The sequence below is a fragment of the Galeopterus variegatus genome, unplaced genomic scaffold (assembly GCF_000696425.1).
Source record: "Galeopterus variegatus unplaced genomic scaffold, G_variegatus-3.0.2 Scaffold1645, whole genome shotgun sequence".
Taxonomy (NCBI): Eukaryota; Metazoa; Chordata; class Mammalia; order Dermoptera; family Cynocephalidae; genus Galeopterus; species Galeopterus variegatus.
Genome location: NW_007727756.1, coordinates 308,163 through 324,787, shown reverse-complemented (window position 1 = coordinate 324,787; position 16,625 = coordinate 308,163).

The window sequence follows — 16,625 nt, the reverse complement described above, 5'->3', positions numbered from 1 at the left end:
AAAAGAGTTTAAAGAAAGGGGCTGGCCCGGTGGCGCACTCGGTAGAGTGCGGCGCTTGGGAGTGCGGTGGCGCTCCCGCCGAGGGTTCGGATCCCATATAGAGACCGGTCCGCTCACTTGTTGAGTGCGGTGCGGGCGTGACACCGAGGGTTGTGATCCCGTTGCTGGTCACGAAAAAAGACAAAAAGGAAAAAAAAAAAAACAATTCACATTTTTATCTTTTCTTTAAACTCTTTTTTTTTCTTTTTGTCTTTTTTCGTGACCAGCAACGGGATCACAACCCTCGGTGTCACGCCCGTACCGCGACCGGCAACCCTCGGTGTCACGCCCGCACCGCACTCAACCAGTGAGCGGACCGGTCTCTATATGGGATCCGAACCCTCGGCGGGAGCGCCACCGCACTCCCAAGCGCCGCACTCTACCGAGTGCGCCACCGGGCCAGCCCCTTTCTTTAAACTCTTAAACTATTATAGTTCATGTACCACCAGAACTGCTGCTGCAGACTCTGGTGGACATTTTTAGTATATGGAGGAGTCATGGGCCAGATCATTTTCAATCTGAATGTGCAGAATTTGTCAGAATTACAGAGGTCTCCAGAATATGGGGAAACCTGCAATTGCTCCTTCTCCATATGAGAAACTTTGAATGATAGTGACAAATATTTGTGTAGAATTTCATAATTTACTAAAGACTTTTCTCCTGTGCCATTTTATTTAATCCCCACAATTTTTATAGATAGGCGTGCTGATTATCATCATCCTCTCTTTTTAGATGAGCAGACTGAGATTAAGAAAATACTTATCTGTCACATAGCTTGTTAGAAAAATGGCAGAGCCGAGATTGAGACCTGGTTCCTGGAATTTCAAATCCCATGCATTTTCTGTGGCATTAATCTGCCTCTGGGAAACCCATTCAGTGGAGGAGAACAAAATCTTTGAATTGGTTATTCTGAAACCAAGGAAATTGCCAGTGTTTTACAGGGTTTTACCTATCCAGCTACCTAGGAGAGCATAGAAAAGGTGGGAGAGGAGTGACAGCTCCTGGTGGGGCCAGATGGTGTTGAGACTCTGTGGAAAACATAGACACGTTGCTGCTTCTTTCCTGTGTGTTCACTTGACACTTACTTAGTGACTTTTATACCTTTTCTTCAGGGTGAGCCAGACGAATCTATAATTCCACTTTGTAGCTCTAGAGTCTGCGCTCTGATTCCCAGGGACCTCTTTCTCCTTCAGTTTTTAGCATAGAGTCTGCTGTAGTTTGAATGTCCCTCCAAGCTCATGTTGGAACTTAACCCCTATTATGGTGGTGGAAGGTAGGGCCTTTAAGAGGTGATTGGATTGTGAGCACTGTCCCTAGTGAATGAATTGATCCATTCATGAAATAATGGGTGGATGGTTTAATGGGTGGTCATGGGTGTGGTTCTGATGGCTTTATAAGGAGAGTGAGTGAGGTTAGCTCTTGTGCTCTTGACATTTTCGCTGTGTGATTGCCTGTGTTGCTGCAGGGCTCTGTAGAGAGTTCCCAAAACAGAAGTAGACCCTCACCAGATGAATCTCCTGGAATGTAGACTTCCCAGCCTCCAAAACGTGAGAAATAAATTTCATTTCTTTATAAATTATCCAGTTTCAGGTATTCTGTTATAAGCAACAGGAACAGGGTAATATAGAGTCCTTGATTGGTGTTGCTGGAGGACAGCCTTTCTCTAAAGAAGAGTGTCTTCCTTTATTCTAGAGGTAGAAACTGTTAGCAGATGGGGTAGTAAAATGCAGGAGATTCATATGGCTTGCCATTACAGCGAGTATACTGTTTAGTACCATTGATTATTTTGGCAAGTGTTTTGTGTAAGAAGCTTAGTTTCTGGATGCCTCAGCATAACTTGTCACCTGCATTACTCAACATCTGTGCCATTGCAGCTGACAGGAGTGTGCTGGCTTATAACATCCAGAACCTAGATGGCAGACAGCCGGACACAGTACACAATGTGACGTTCTCAGGAGACTGCCAGATATTCTGGTAGCTAGAAGAGATGAGTCTTTAGGTAAGGGATACACAAACTGTTGTTGCATAGCTCCTGTATGTAGAGAGGGACCAGCAGCATCAACATTATCTGGAAGCCTGTTGGAAATGTAGAATTGTGAGTCCTATCCCAGATCTACTAAATCAGAATCTGCATTTTAGTGGTATCATCAGGGGATTCATGTGTGTATTAAAATTTGAGAAGCACTGGTATAGTGGGCAGTGTTGGTGGCCTATCAACACACATTTGTCAATCTTAATAACAAAATGCATATTTTCTTAGTTATTCTCCCCTGACCCTCAAATAGCCATTCAAATCTATCCTTTAAATTAGCATACCTAAGAGATATCTGCGCCCCCATGTTTATTGTAACACTTATTCACAGTAGCCAAGAAATGGAACCAACCTAAGTATCCATTGACAGATGAATGGGTAAAGAAAATGTGGTACATACACATAATGGAATACTACTCAGTCATAAAAAAGAATGAAATCTTGTCATTTGTGGCAACATGGATGAGCCTGGAAGACATTATGTTAAGTGAAATAAGTCAAGCCCAGAAAGATAAATACTGCATGTTCTCACTTATGTGGGAGCTAAGAAAGGAAAAGTTGAGCTTATAAAAGTAGAGAGTAGAATTGTGGTTAGTGAAGGCTAGGAAGGGGAGGGGGACGAGGAGATAAAGAGAAGTTGGTTAACTGACATAAAGTCAGAGCTGGATGGGACAAACAAGTTCTAGTGGTCCACAGCAGTGCTAGGCATCGATGACTAATGCTCTCTTCCCAAACAGAAAGTCTGTACCCATTATACAATAGCTCCCATTCTCCTTTGCCCCCGCCTCTGGTAACCTCTATTCTTCTTTCTGTCTCTGTGAATTTGCCTACTTTAGGTATGTTGCATTCCTCATTGGCTAGAAGAGAGGAGCTCAAATGCCCTCATCACAAAGAAATGATAAGTTTTTGTCATGATGAAGTTACTAATTACCCTGATTTGATTATCACACATTGTGTACATGTATTGAAATATAACTCTGTACCCCATAAATATGTACAATCAAAATGTGTCAGTTAAAAAAATTAATAAAAATAAAATAAATATTTTCTCTTTCAGCTTGTGCCAAAAAAAAAAAAAAGAATTTGTTCTTTATTTGAGCTGGTCAGAGCATGGTTTTCCCTTGGTGGCTGTTGATGGTTCGGGGTGATCACATGACCTAGGGTGGCTCAGTTATAAAGACAGACTTATTTTTTGTTTGAGGAGAGCACTTTCTCTCACATCCAGCAGGAAAGAAGCATAGACGTGACCCTTATTTCCAGTGGCAGCTATCTTGTGACCATGAGGAGGTCAGTCTTGAGGTGACCCTGACACTGGAGTTGTCAGAGCAAAAAGACAGGAGGACCTTGGATTCTTGATTCTGGCATTGAGCTGCTGATCATAGGGTATATGCCTGCATCTTTCCTTGACTCTCATCTCACAGTTAAATGTGATAATAAATTTGCCATGGTTTATGCCAGTTTGACTTTGGATTTTTGATTACTTGCAGCTGAAAATATCCTAATACAATCAGACATGAAAATGAATGCTGTATGCCCAAGGGGTGTATGTGGTGATCCTCCTGTAAAATATCTACTTTTTCAGATGCTGCTAGGTTTTTCTCCTACTCTTGTAATACTTTTGCCCTGTATTGATTATTAAATTGTTCAGATGAAGGTTGCTGTAGGGAGAGGAAATCTATAATAGAAAGTGGAATTGGGAGGCTGTCCTGAGTGAGGGCAAACTTGCAGTCAGAAGCACCATGTGCGAGGCTGTGGGACACGGAGGCTGCACTGCAGGCTAATCTGTGGAGCTCACTGGCTGGACAGCTGATCTGTGCTTTGCCCCCGATTTGGTGTTTGACCTCAGTTTCATCATCTGTAAAATAAAAAGAGTAATAATGAAACAGTGGAGGTGGGTTGGAAATACTTTGAAAACTTGACTCTTTTTTTCCCAGTTCAATTTTCCTTTCTAATTGTTTTTCCCCTTTTTATTGTGGCAAAATATAAACAACATAAAATTTACCATTCTAACTATTTTTAAGTGTACAATCCAGTAGCATTAAGTTGACATTTATGATGTTGTTTAACCATCACCACTATCTATTTCCAGAACTTTTTCATCTTCCTAAACAGAAAGTCTGTACCCATTAAACAATAACTCTCATTCTCCCTTTCTCCGGCCGCTAGTAACCTCTACTCTTTCTGTCTCTGTGAATTTGCCTACTCTAGGTACCTCATGTGAGTGGAATCGCATACTTTTATTCTTTTGTGTCTGGCTTATTTCACTTAGTGTAGTTAACCTCTACTCTTTCTGTCTCTGTGAATTTGCCTACTCTAGGTACCTCATGTGAGTGGAATTGCATACTTTTATTCTTTTGTGTCTGGCTTATTTCACTTAGTGTAGTGTCCTCAAGGTTCATCCATGTTATAGCATGTATCAGAATTTTGTTCCTTTGTAGGTATATATTACATTTGTTTATCCATTTATCTGGTTTTTTTTGGACCGGTAAGGGGATTGCAACCCTTGGCTTGGTGTCGTCCGCACCACGCTCAGCCAGTGAGCGCACCGGCCATCCCTATATGGGATCCAAACCTGCAGCCTCGGTGCTACCAGCACCGCACTCTCCCGAGTGAGCCACGGGGCCAGCCCCCATTTATCTGTTGATGGACACTTGAGTTATTTTTACTTTTTGGCTATTGTGAGTAATGTCGTTATGAACATTGATGTACAAGTATCTGAGTCTATGCTTTTAATTCTTTTGGGTATACAAAGATAATTCAAAAAGTTTGTGGAAAAATAGAATTAGAAGAAAATCTGAATATTTCCATAATTTTTTTGAAGTACCCTCATATATCTAGGAGTGGGATTGCTGGATCAATATGGTAATACGGTGTTTTGAGGAACTGACAAACTTTTGAAAACTTGACTCTTTGCAAATGAGTTGTTATTTGTATATTCAGATGAAGATTGGGAGATGGACTTACGCTTTTTTTCTTGAGACTATAGTTTTATCATTGGGTGAAAGGATTGGTAATTTTAACATGGGATTTCTGAACTGACCCCCCCCCCCTTTTTTTTTTTCTTTTTCGTGACCGGTAAGGGGATCGCAACCCTTGGTGTGGTGTCGCCCGCCCCGCGCTCAGCCAGTGAGCGCACTGGCCATTCCTATATAGGATCCGAACCCGCGGCAGGAGCGTCGCTGCACTCCCAGCGCCGCACTCTCCCAAGTGCGCCACGGGGCCGGCCCCTGAACTGACCCTTTTATAACACATTGCACGTTCTATCAGATGCATGTGTCATGCTCCTTAATAAAAATAGAATAGGTAGCTTCTGTAAGTTAACGTTTCAGAGGTTTAAGTGTGAGATGATTCATGAGGTTGTTGATGTTAAGGCACTCAGCTTTGTGTATGTGTTTGAGAACGAATTGCTTATTTCTACAAATGAGCACAATGACGTCTATATGATCTTTGAAAAACAGAAGGCTGAGTGTGATGAAGAAAATACGGATATAAAATACAAGATCTTACAGTTCTGTGAACACTTTCTAGCAAACAGAAAGGATCTTACACTATTTGATACCTAAGAAATTATAAGCACAGGAATATGAAGAAAGCCATTGTGAGAATTCTTGTTACAACACTTCTGAAGTATACTAGAAAGTAATCATAGCTTTAAAATTTATTACCCTTTTGTTTCCTTGAAATTGTTAAGATTGGTTCTATCAGTGTGCATGCATTTTTGTAGTATTCAAAATGCATTTGCTGTTCTGGTATTTCTCATCCTTTTTAAAAATGTGACTTAGTAAAATTGACTTAGCCTGCAGAGTTATTTGGAGACAGATATCCTTTTACATCAACTGTGAAAAAACTTTCAAGAACATATTTAAAGTTAGGAAGGTAACACTGCAGAAACTCTGCTAAGGTTACTAAGGCAGCACTTGATTCCCACTCTTAGGTTGATTGAGCAGGTAGCTAAACATCACTTCCAAAAAATTATTCTGCGTGGAGTAATTTATAAACCCTTTGACATTGGCTTTAACTCAGTGCTTGCATGTAAAGTCCTCTTTAGAAACCTATGGGCCGAGCCCATGGCGCACTCGGGAGAGTGTGGCGCTGGGAGCGCAGCAGCGCTCCCGCCGCGGGTTTGGATCCCATATAGGGATGGCAGCCGGTGGGCTCACTGGCTGAGCGTGGTGCTGCCGGTCCCAAAAAAAAAAAAAAAGAAACCTATGAAGGTGGATAATCATAATAATCCTTGACATGTATGGTTGTTGGAAGTGCTAATCTGGAGAACGTGGGCATTAGTTCCTGAGAATTTTTAAATGTCCTCAGCAGCATTAACACACTTGAAAATAACTTCTAAAATGTGTTGTTCTGAGAATGTACATTACATGTAATTGAAAAAGTTCAACCCTCAGTGTTGCCCCCGTACCGGACAGGGACCGGCAACGGGATCGCAGCCCTCGGCATTGCTCCCGCGCCTCGCTCAGCCAGTGAGCGGGAACCGGTCTGTATGTGGGATCCGAACCCTCGGGCGGGAGCGCCGCCGCACTTCCCAAGCGGCGCACTATCCATTGCGCCACCAGGCCGGCCCTAAAGCTGTAGTCTTTATAGTGACCTAGAAGGCCCTGCAGTGTCTGGCCTCCTGCTGCCCTCTGACCTCATCTCCTGCTGTCCTTCCCTTTGTTCGTTCTTCAGCCTGCCCCTGGCTCTTTCTTAAACTCACTAGTCGGCTCCCATCCCAGAGCCTTTCCTCAGCTCTTTCTTTGCCCGTAGACTGCCTCGGCTCACTCCTTCACCTCCTGTGGGTCTCGTGTAAAATGGGCCCTCCTCTGGGAGGCAGTCCCTAGCTACCCTGTCAACAGTTGCAATCCTCCCTGCCTTGACAATCCTGATCGCCCTTCCCTGCTTGCTTTTCTCCTGACACGTAGAGGGTAAGTGTCCGTTTGTTCACTGCTAAACACATGCACATGCGAACACACACACAGATGGATGGATTTTAATTTTGTTTTCATCTCTCAGTAGTATAAGCACCACTGAGACAAGGTTGTTCATTGTATCTGCAACAGCTGGAAGAGTGTCAAATTAATAAAAAAACAAGAAAACAAAAAAAACACCCTTAACCAAAGTTTCTTTTAGTAATGTCATGTCAGAATGATGCCTTCTGTGTGTCTGTGTGTGCTTTGATAAATGACCATGGATTTTGCCGCACTGTAGCTCAAGGCTAATTGGTCTGATTGAGGTTCCAGTTGGACAACAGAAAGGTTGATCTCCCTCCCTTTCCTAATAAACCTAGTAGCTCAGTTTTGCCGCACTGTAGCTCAAGGCTAATTGGTCTGATTGAGGTTCCAGTTGGACAACAGAAAGGCTGATCTCCCTCCCTTTCCTAATAAACCTAGTAGCTCAGTTAAAAAAAAAAATCAGCTGCATAGTCAGCTGTATTTGTCATTGGGCTGTACAGTGCTACCACAAGTACAGACCCCACTCTCATTGGTGTTGGCATTTGTCAGTTTCCTTTTGCTGGAATCTCTCTCGTGTTGGTATTTTGTTTTTAACTAATGGAAATTGAAGGGCATGGCTGAGATCCAAAGTAAAATGTGCTGACAGGGTGAATGTCTGGTGTTTGCTCTAAAGATTCATGCAGTACCAGATCACAGAAGCATCCTCGTTGGTCCTTCTCATCTTTATGTGACTTGCTTAAGATGTCCTAAATGCCCTCCCGCCAACCCTTCAATCGGGTTCTCCCTGAGGAAAGGCTTTGTGGCATTTTATTTTCTAAGGTACTTATCAATGGAGGGAGAATGGAAAGGTTGGACAGAATAGAAGAGTTTCATACTTCCTAATCTGTAGGTGAAAGAAATTTTGACAATTTGCTGGTTTAGATGCGTGGAGTCTTTGTGATGCAGTAGCGGGGAGTCCAGGTGTTGCAGTTGATTAGACCTTTTGCAACCAGTTTAACCTATTTGAATCCTAGTTTACCAGAGAGGGAGAGAGATTTTAAGGAGTTGGTTTACAGGATTATAGAGGCTGGCAAGACCAAAATCCACAGGGTCGGCAGGTATTCTTGAGACCCAGGGAAGTGCCGATGTTGCAGTTCAAATTCTAAGGCCATCTGCTGGCATTATTCAAATTCCAGTCTTGCTTCCTAGTTGCTTTTACCGTCATGCTGTGCCTCTTATATAAATCTGTTTGTTGAGTGCTTGGCATGTATTAAGATTGAACATACAATTAAGTTCTGCAAGAAAGGTTGAAGTGGAACGTGTATATAAGGTTGCTACAGTTATGTTGTCATGTTAGGGCTGAAGCTGAAATTGGGGTTGTCAAAAAGATGTCAGGGAATGACAGCACTGTAAAAGAAATAAGGGTGTGGATAATACAGTGTACCTGAAGGAACCTGTCTGTGTGTTATAATCATCTAAATGAGCACTTTGTACTGGTAGTCACTCTACCCCGGGGTTACAGGGAGGAAAAGGGTCAGAACTCTGCTCCTGCTCTTTAAGAGAAATTCATAGTTTCAGGAAGTATGTGTGCTGGGCAAGATCTCTGAGCTTTCCCCAGGTCCATTTTTGTCAAAGCCCGGAACTGCTCCATAACTGAGTTGACCTCTGTCATACTTAATTCTTTCAACTCAACCTGTTCCCTGTGGGTACTGTTAAAAGACAGGAGGTAACTTTTTTCCTCTATCGGATACTCTGTCTACATTCCACAGAGTGGTTGAGGTGGTATGTATGTAAGGTTGCTACAGCTATGTTGTCATGTTAGGACTTAGCCAAGATGATACAATTTCTGGGAATATTGCTAACTTTAAAATTTGATAGGAACAAAGTTCACTGTTAAAATATAGTTGACACATAATTTAGTTATTAGTAACAAAAGGGTGTTAAGCAACTCTTCTTAGTTGGAAAAAGAAGTAAATTGACTTAAACTGCATCATGAATTAGAATTAAAATTCTGTCTTGAAAGACAGCTGAGTATTAAAATGAATGCTTAGGGAGGAAATGAACTTGTTTAAAAGGCAGACATGGAGATTAGATGACTTTTTAACCCAGTCTTTGGAAATGTAAGTTGTAGATGTAAAATCATTTCTCTTAATCCTTTCAGATCATTTAATTGACCTTTGGGACACTGTCCTTATGGTTTGTCTTGTGTGGCCCTTAGTTCATTCCTGCTGCTATAACAAAATACCATAGACTGGGTAATTTTCAAATAGCAAAAATGTATTTCTCATAGTTCTGGAGGCTGGGAAGTCCAAGATCAAGGCATTGCAGGCTCAGCATCTGGTGCGGCCTGGTCTCTGCTTCCAGGGTGGCGCCTTGAATGCTGCATATTCACACCGCAGAAGGTGGGAGGGCAAAAGGGCCTAGTTGGTACCCTACAGACTTTGCATAAGGCACCTCCTAAAGGCCCACCTCTTAATACTGTTGCATTGGAGATTTAAGTTTCAACATACAGTTTGGAGGAGGCACAGACATTCATACCATAGCAGCCCCCCTTTCAAGCTTTGTTTTTATGTTGGAGGTTTTATTTTGTGTGTGGCTATCTCTGTCCCATGTCCGTGTACAGCAAAATGAAGCATTTCAAAGTTTATCAGGCTCCACCACTCTGGGGCCTGGGTGAGTTATGCCACTTCTTTACTCTGCTTTCCTCGTCAGCAAAGTGGGGATTACAATCCTGCCTACTTTCCCTTCAGTGAGGATTAAATGTGGACTCCTGGCGAGTCACTCAGAGCAGTAAAAGACTCAGTAAACCTGTAATTCGTGTTAGCTGCTTTGATGAAGGTGATGTGCTGATGAAATCTCCAGGGGAAAAGTTAAGGAATCCAACTATGAGTGTCTTCTGTGTCAGCAGTTCTCATCTAATCTTCAGAAACCTTTAAGATGTATATTATTCATACCCTCATTTATATAGATGAGGAAACTGATTCTCAGAGGGTAGATTGCCTAAGGCTACATAGTAAGTGACAGAGCTGATAGGGTTTCAAACTTGGTAAACCCTTACTCTTTCAAGTATATGATGCTGGTTTTTTTAAAAAGTTGTGATTAAAAAAAACACATCATAAAATTTACCATATTAATTATTTTTAAGTGTATAGTTCAATAGTGTTAAGTATATTTACGTTGTTGTGAAACAGTTCTCCAGAACTTTTTCATCTTTCAGAACTGAAATTCTATGTCCATTGCATAACAATTTCCCCTTTTTCCCCAGCCCCTGGTAACCACCATTCTATTTTCTATGTCTATAAATTTGACCGTTTTATTTATTTATTTATTTATTTATTTATTTGACTTTCTATTTTCTATGTCTATAAATTTGACCGTTTTATTTATTTATTTATTTATTTATTTATTTATTTATTTGACTGGTAAGGAGGTCGCAACCCTCAGTGTCCTCCGCACCATGCTCAGCCAGTGAGCACACCGGCCATCCCCATATAGGACCTGAACCTGCGGCCTCAGTGCTACCAGCGCCGCACTCTCCCAAGTGAGTCACGGGGCTGACCCTAAATTTGACCATTTTAGATCCCTCATATAGGTGGAATCATACGGTATTTCTCCTTTTGTGATTTGCTTATTTCACTTAGCTTAACGTCCTCAAGGTTCATCCATGTTGTAACTTGTGACAGGATTGCCTTTCTTTTTAAGGCTGCATAGTATTCCATTGTTATGTACACCATGTTTTGTTTATCCATTCATCTGCTGATGGACACAGGTTGCTTCCACCTCTTGGATATTGTGAATAGTGTTATGAACATGAGTGTATGTTTAAAGCTGGAACAAAGGCACAATGTCCACCAAACTGAGGAGGTTAAAAAATGAAGCAGGCAATTCCATCAAGTAAAGCAAAGAATTTTATTAAAGGGTAACTTATGTACAGAATGATGGATCAGGCAGGTGACAACCCACAGCCATAAGCAAGGTTTCCCTGTACTGCCTCTTGGTCAAGCCCAAGTTTATATAGGCAGTTCACACAAAGCAGTGGAAAAAGCCAAGAGGCATTTACTAACTAAGAAACAACCTAACATCACTGACTTCAAAGTCTTATGATGGGGACTCCTATCTTTGGTGGTTTCGTGATGCAGGTAGCCAGACCGGCTGTTGCCACACCAGTACTTAATCATTAAGTTCCTTCTTTTAGTCAGCAGGTTGTTCTTACCTGTTCTTCTAACTACCTGCCCCTAGTTGCTGCATAACTTTGTGGGCAAGGTTCACACAAAGCACGTAGAAAGTGGTAAGGGCTTCAAGATGCAGTAAGCTATACTCACAGCCTCACAGTGTACAAATATCTCTTCAAGACCCTGCTTTAGATTCTTTTCGATGTATACACAGAAGTAGGATTGCCAGATCAAATGGTAGTTCTATTTTTAATTTTTTGGTGAATTGCCATACTGTTTTCCATAATGACCACATTATTTTACAATCCCACCAGCAATGCACAAGGGTTCCAGTTTCTGTACATCCCCACAAACACATGTCATTCTGTTTTGTTTTGTTTTTATAGTAGCCATCCTAATGAGTGTGATGGGACATCTCACTGTGATTTTTATTTGCATTTCTCTGATGATCAGTGATTTTGAGTATCTTTTTATATGCTTGTTGGCCATTTGTATATCATCTTTGGAAAAGTGTCTAAGTCCTTTGCCCATTTAATCAGATTATTTCATTTTTTTGTTGAGTTATGAGTTCTTTTATATATTCTAGACATTAGACCATTATCAGATATATGATTTGCAAATATTTTCTCCTGTTCCCTAGTTTGCCTTTTCACTCTGATTGTGTCCTGTACTGCATGAGTGGTGAGAGTAGGCATCCTTGTCCTGTTCCTGTTCCACTCAGGATGATATTGGCAGTGGGTTTGTCATATATGGCTTCTATTGTGTTGAGATACTTTCCTTCTATACCTAATTTGTTGCTAGTTTTTTTTTTTTAATTTTATTTTGTCGATATACACTGTGGTTGATTATTGTTGCCCATTACCAAAACCTCCCTCTCTCCTCCCTCTCCTCCCTCCCACCCAACAATGTCCTTTCTGTTTGCTTGTTGTATCAACTTCAAGTAATTGTAGTTGTTATATCTTCTTCCCCCCGCCCCCCTGGTTTTGTGTGTGTGTGTGTGTGTGTGTGTGTGTATGTGTGTGTGAATTTATTTATTAATTTTTAGCTCCCACCAGTAAGTGAGAACATGTGGTATTTCTCTTTCTGTTCCTGAATTTATTAATTTTTAGCTCCCACCAATAAGTGAGAACATGTGGTATTTCTCTTTCTGTTCCTGAATGTTGCGAGTTTTTATCATGAAGGGGTGTTGAATTTTGATCACATGGTTTTTGTCCTTGATTTTGTTGATGTCGTGTAACACATTTATTGACTTGTGTATGTTGAACCATCCTTACATTCCTGGGATAAATCCAACTTGATCATAAGCTTTTGGATGTGCTGTTGTATTCTGTTTGTTAATATTTTGTAGAGGATTTTTGCATCAATGTTAATGAAGGATATTGGCCTGTAGTTTTCTTTTTTTGTTATATCTTTGCTTGGTTTTGGTATCAGGGTGACACTGGCCTCATAGAATGAGTTTGGGAGAATAGCCTCTGTTTCAGTTTTTTGGAATAATTTGAAAAGGATTGGTATTAATTCTTTAAAGATTTGGTAGAATTCAACAGTGAAGCCATCTGTTCCTGGGCTTTTCTTTGTTGGGAGACTGCTGATTACTGCTTTAATCTTATTGCTTGTTATTAGTCTGTTCATATTTTCTGTTTCTTGGTTCAGTCTTGGTAGTTTGTACGTGTCCAGCAATTTATTCATTTCCTCTAGGTTTTCAAATTTGGCATAAAGTTGTGCATAACAGTCTCTAACGATTCTCTGTATTTGTGTGGTATCAGTTGTGATGTCTCCTTTTTTATTTCTGATTTTTGTTATTTGGGTCTTCTCTCTTCTTTTTTAGTTAGCCTAGCTAATGGTTTGTCTGTTTTGTTTATCTTCTCAAAAAAGTGAACTTTTGTTCTTTTATATCTTTTTTTGGTCTCTACTTCATTTAGTTCTGCTCTGATCTTCATTATTTCTTTCCATCTTGTAATTTTGGGGTTGTATTATTCTTATTTCTCTAGTTCTTTGAGGTATAATGTTAGGTTGTTTATTTGGAATTTTTGTGTTCTTTTGATGTAAGTATTTACTGCAATAAGCTTTCCCATTAGTACTGCTTTTGCAGTATACCATAGGTTTTGGTATGATGTGTCTTTATTTTCATTAGTTTCAAGAAATTTTTCTGTCTCCTGTTTAATTTCCTCTTGAACCTATAGGTCATTCAGGAGCATGTTGTTTAATTTCCATGTATTTGTACAGTTTCCGAAGTTTTACTTGTTATTGATTTGTAGTTTTAATCTGTTATGGTCTGAAAAGATATTTGAAATTATTTCAGTTTTTTAAAAATTTGTGAAAACTTGATTTGTTACCTAATTTGGTCTCTCCTGGAGAATGTTCCATGTGCTGATAGGAAGTATGTTCTGTAGTTATTGGATGAAATGTTCTGTGGATGTCTGCCAAGTCCAATTGGTCTAAAGTGTAGTTTAAATCTTGTGTTTCTCAGTTGATTTGTTGCCTAGGTGGTCTGTCCAGTGTTGGAAAAGGGATTCTGAGGTCCCCAACTATTATTTTATTGTGGTCTTTCTTCTTCTTTAGGTCTAATAGTGTTTGCTTTATGTATCTGGGTATTCTGATATTGGGTACATGTATGTTTATGATTGTTATAGCCTCTTGTTGGATTGATCCCTTTATCATTATATAATGACCTTCTTTGTCTCTTTATAGTTTTTGGTTTAAAGTTTGTTCTATGTTAGAATAGCTACTACTGCTTGTTTTTGGTTTCCATTTATGTGGTATATCTTTTTTCTTTCCTTCACTATTAGTCTGTGTGAGCCTTTACAGGTGATGTGAGTTTCTTGTAGGCAGCATATAGTTGGGTCTTGTTTTTTAATCGTTCAGCCAGTCTGTGTCTTTTGTGTGGGAAATCCAATCCATTTACATTTCAAGTTGTTATTGAAAAGGTGTATTGTCTTAGCCCTGGAATTTTATTGATTTTTGTGTTGTTGTTTTAAATACCTTTTGTTCTCTTCTTTCCCTTGTATTGCTCGTCTTCATTTTTGTTAGTTTTCTGAAGTGGTAAGATATAGTTTCTTTCTCTTTTTTATTGATTTTTGTGTTGTTGTTTTAAATACCTTTTGTTCTCTTCTTTCCCTTGTATTGCTTGTCTTCATTTTTGTTAGTTTTCTGAAGTGGTAAGATATAGTTTCTTTCTCTTTCTCTGTTGCATATCTGCTCTACCAGTGGGTTTCATTCTATCTCATGCACTCATGGTGGTTAATACCGTTTTTTGGATTCCTGATTCAGGAATTCCTTGAGGATTTCTCCTAGAGCTGATTGTGTGGTGGTGAACTTCCACAGTTTTTGTTTGCTTGGGAAATACACTATTTCCCCTTCATTTCTGAAGGATAGCCTTTGCTGGGTATAGTATTCTTGGCTGGCAGGTTTTTGTTTTTTTTTCTTCAGTACTTTGCATGTATTATCACATTCTCTTCTGGCCTGTAAGGTTTCTGCTGAAAAATCTGCTGTTAGTCATATGGAGGCTCCCGTTTAGGTGACTTGACACTTTTGCTGTTTTTAGGATTCTCTCTTTGTCTTTTGAGTTTTGCCAGTTTGACTATAATGAGTCTCAGACAAGAGCTTTTTGGATTGAATCTGATTCAGGATCTTTGACCTTCTTGGATCTGGCAGTCCATATCTCTTTCAGTACCTGAGAAATGTTCTGCTATCATATCTTTGAACAGGTTTTCAGTGCCTTTTCCTTTCCCCTCCCCTTCCAGAATACCCATAATTCAGATGTTTGTATGCTTACGGTTGTCTGACAGCTCTCATAGTTTTTCTTCATTTTTATAAAATTCTTTTTTTTTTTTGTCTACATGGATTATTTCAAAAAGCCTGTCTTCAATGCTACAATGTCTTTCTTCTGCTTGCTCTAGCATGTTGCTTAAGCTCTCAGTTGTGCTTTTTATTTTGTTGAATGAGTCCTTCAGTTCCACGAATTCTGCTACATTCTTTTTTAAGATATATCTCTTTATGAAGTTCCTCCTTCGTGTCCTGGATTTTTTTTTTTTTTCGTCTTTTCATTTCATTGTGTCATCTACCTGAGTTTTCATTTCCTTAAGATTGTTGCTTTGAGTTCCTTTTTAGTCATTTTGTAGGTTTCTTGTTGTTTGGGGCTGTTATTGGAGAATTATTGTGTTCCTTTGGGGGTGTCATATTTTATTGTTTTTTTGTATTTCTAGTACCCCTACATTGATGTCTGGGCATCTTGTTTGAGCAGTTGTTTCTTCTAATACTCAGGAGTTGCTTCTGAGGAGAGAGACTCCCTCCTGTAGATGTATTTTATATTGACTGTTGGGTAGAGTGTTTTAGTTTTGGTTCTGGCTAGATCCAGTAGTGTAGTCTCTGTTATTACTTCAACCATATTCAGCATCAGAGTTGTTTGTGAATGCCTCCATGGCGTAGGCACTAGGGTACTCAGTAGTTCCTTGCTGAAGTGAGTGAAACTAGGTTGGGTCTTCAAGGTTGTGGGTAAAGTCTCACATTCTTGGAGAGAAGCACACCTGGATGCCCTGTCACTTCCTGGCTGAGGTGAGTGACCCTGGGCAGACTTGCTGGGACTCCAGCTAGTGTCTTGTGACCCTGATAGGTGTTCTAGAGCGATCTGAAGATCTGCAGCTTAAATGGATGACCATGGGCGAGTTTCCTGGGGGTTGGGATTAGAACTTTAGGCTTTGAGGGGATCACCCCCTCAGCTAGAGTGGGTGACTCAGTGGTGTCCCAGGGGCTCTGGGCAGAACTCTGTACCCTGAGGGGAGGTGTTGAGGTACTTCTGAAGTGGATGACACTGGGTGTGGTCACTGGATTTGTGTGTGGGGTCCTGTATTCTCAGGAGGGATACTGGAATGGTTTGCAGCACCACTGTTGAAGTGGGGTACTCTGGGTGAGGTGTTAGCAGTCTGGGGTGGGACCGTTCCCTGCCAAGAGGGATGTTGGGGCTCTTTATAGCTGTTCAGTTTTGTAGTGGCCTACGCACTGAGGCAGTCAATAGTTCCGTGCTAAAGTGAGTGAAGCTAGGTTGGGTCTTCAAGTGTCTGTGTCCGAGAGAAGTGTAAGAGTCCTCCACTACCTCACTGGGGCTGCACAAAATGCAGGGCACCTCACCAAAGAAGGTGGGGTTGCCAACAGTGTCTAGACGCCCTGATTAATCAGTTTTCTAACTCTGGAAGATATGTGCACAGACTCCCTCCATCCTGAGGGTGGCACCTCGTTGCACTGGGCCACTTGTGCCCAGGGTGCAGGATGCTGCGTGGTCGCAGGTGTTAGTAACCCAGTGCAATGATGTGGCTACAAGGGAGTGAGACCTCTGTGGGGGCCAGAGTGATATGGTCTTGGGTTTGGGGGGGCACCTCGTTGCACTGGGCCACTTGTGCCCAGGGTGCAGGATGCTGCGTGGTCGCAGGTGTGAGTAACCCAGTGCAATGATGTGGCTACAAGGGAGTG